Source organism: Centroberyx gerrardi, chromosome 7 (genome assembly GCF_048128805.1).
Source record: "Centroberyx gerrardi isolate f3 chromosome 7, fCenGer3.hap1.cur.20231027, whole genome shotgun sequence".
Taxonomy (NCBI): domain Eukaryota; kingdom Metazoa; phylum Chordata; class Actinopteri; order Beryciformes; family Berycidae; genus Centroberyx; species Centroberyx gerrardi.
In genome coordinates, this window is record NC_136003.1 from 31,243,198 (window position 1) to 31,245,951 (window position 2,754).

The 2,754-nt window shown below is 47.1% G+C and overlaps 1 non-coding gene across 1 annotated transcript; it reads left to right on the forward strand.

The window, feature by feature from the left end:
* Positions 1-1,008: 1,008 nt before the first annotated feature.
* trnas-cga (transfer RNA serine (anticodon CGA)) lies at positions 1,009-1,090 on the forward strand. Its single transcript has one exon. It is a non-coding gene; the product is annotated as a tRNA-Ser (tRNA).
* Positions 1,091-2,754: the final 1,664 nt, after the last annotated feature.

The window sequence follows — 2,754 nt, forward strand, 5'->3', positions numbered from 1 at the left end:
AGCTCTGTTTTCAGTGGTGGAAAACGCCGTCTTAGTGTGGATGGAAGGCCAAAACGGAGAAATAAAGATCCGTTTTCAATGTTTATCTGGATTAGTGTGGACTAGACCTAACTCTCGCTGGGAAGATTACAACCATAGGCGCCGATTCCGTGGGTGCTTCCGGGCCCGAGCACCCACGGGGAAAATGCACTTGATAGGCTTACTGTATATGTGCCAGCGGCCGGGGCCAAATTTACATTGATTTGATAGCAAACTCCACCCGCTGCACGGCATAGCCCACGTTGCAAAACAAGTTGGATCAACTTGTTTTGCAACGTGTAACGATATTATAACTTGTTTGGCTTGTTAATAGGCCCCTTGTAGCCTATAGTGTTATGTTGCGTTCTTTATGGGTGTGAGTTACTATAGCAGCGGTGTCTCACAGCCACGCTGGTGTCGGATTGTATTGGGTTGTGCACTTGATTGCCTATGATTTATATTCATGTGAGCCTTTTTACTAAATAATTTCGGTGGCATTGATTATTATTTTCCGTGCGTTTCATGGTGTGTATCGTTAGTTAAACTTTTGATCTCCAATGTGTGTGTGTGTGTGTGTGTGTGTCGGTCGCTGTTAATTTCCTATGGTGCTGAAATGCGTGCGTTTGACTACTTTTTCCAAATCCGTATCGCAACAAGTCATGTAGGCTGTGGTTGTGCAGTTATTGCAGTTATCTTGCGCGGGGGGGGTGGGGTGGGGGGCATTCAACTGTTTTGCGCACCCACCGGCAGAAACAGAAATCGGCGCCTATGATTACAACAGCCTTCTTTAATATTGCACTTCAGTCTTGAAAAGGCAAGGCAAGGCATTTTTTTTTATAAAGCACGTCTGGATTTAAAGACTGCGATGGTTGGGACATTCCTAAGGCCATCAGGCAGTTGGTTCCAAAAGAAAAGACAAGCTCTCTCTGCCCTGTGTGACAGCTCTGCCTCCTCACCCTGCACGCTGCTGCAGCGTTCAGGCTGGAGCCGGCTGTGATGGCCGAGAGGTTAAGGCGTTGGACTCGAAATCCAATGGGGTTTCCCCGCGCAGGTTCGAACCCTGCTCACAGCGCTGGACTGACTAATGTATCTGGCAATGTCCGAGCTTCTGTTGTGTTATACTGTGCACATTTGTCTTTCTGTTAGCTTGAACCAGTCTGTCCGTTCGGCTCTGACCTCTGACCTCTGACCTCTCTCATGAACAAGCTGTTTTCTCTGTAAACTCTACAGACTGTAGTGTGGCAGCTGCTTCTGATGCTGAACCAACAGTCAGTCGCTCAAAGTCTCTTAGATCACACATCTCACCCGTTCTGATGTCTGCATGCTTTATATATTGAGCAGCTGCCACATGAGTCACTGGTTGGTGAGTAATTCCCAGAGTATGGCATGTATGGAAATGTCCAGTATATGGATAACTGCCTCTGGCAGTTATCCATATACTGGCAGGTAGCCAATAGTAATCCATCAATAATGACATCTCAACTGGAGTCTCCATGTAAGTAGGGGAGATGAGGGTTGAGTGTCTGTCTGTCTGTCTGACTGTCTGTCTGTCTGTCTGTCTCTCTGTCTGTCTGTCTGTCTGTCTGTCTGTCTGACTGTCTGTCTGTCTGTCTCTCTGTCTGTCTGACTGTCTGTCTGTCTCTCTGTCTGTCTGTCTGTCTGTCTGTCTGTCTGTCTGTCTCTCTGTCTGTCTGTCTGTCTGTCTCTCTGTCTCTGTCTGTCTGTCTGTCTGTCTGTCTGTCTGTCTGTCTGTCTCTCTGTCTGTCTGTCTGTCTGTCTGTCTGTCTGTCTGTCTGTCTCTCTGTCTGTCTGTCTGTCTGTCTGTCTGTCTGTCTGTCTGTCTGTCTCTCTGTCTCTCTGTCTGTCTGTCTGTCTGTCTCTCTGTCTGTCTGTCTGTCTGTCTCTCTGTCTGTCTGTCTGTCTGTCTCTCTGTCTGTCTGTCTGTCTGTCTCTCTGTCTCTGTCTGTCTGTCTGTCTGTCTGTCTCTCTGTCTGTCTGTCTGTCTCTCTGTCTGTCTGTCTGTCTGTCTCTCTGTCTCTGTCTGTCTCTCTGTCTGTCTGTCTGTCTGTCTCTCTGTCTCTGTCTCTCTGTCTGTCTGTCTCTCTGTCTGTCTGTCTGTCTGTCTGTCTGTCTGTCTGTCTGTCTGTCTGTCTCTCTGTCTGTCTGTCTGTCTGTCTGTCTGTCTCTCTGTCTGTCTGTCTGTCTGTCTGTCTGTCTGTCTGTCTGTCTGTCTCTCTGTCTGTCTGTCTGTCTCTCTGTCTCTCTGTCTGTCTGTCTGTCTGTCTCTCTGTCTGTCTGTCTGTCTGTCTGTCTCTCTCGCTGTCTGTCTGTCTGTCTGTCTGTCTGTCTGTCTCTCTGTCTGTCTGTCTGTCTGTCCCTCTCGCTGTCTGTCTGTCTCTCTCGCTGTCTGTCTGTCTGTCTGTCTCTCTCGCTGTCTGTCTGTCTGTCTTTTCATTCCATCCAATTTAAATGTTAAACTGTGATTTTCTTAACGTTGACTGTAACTGTTTCCTCTGACTCTTTGCTTGCAGCTTGTCTGTCTGCTGCATGGCAGAGTGTGAATGAACTTCTGTCTGTTTTATAACTGTATTGTGATCTTGATCTCAATGAGACGTCCTGCTTAAATAAAGAAATAAGGAATAATAATAATAATAATAATCTTACAAACAGCCAGACAGCAGACAGCCAAAGGGCAGCAGCATCTAGTTCAGCAAGCATTTGGGGAAAAAAATGAGA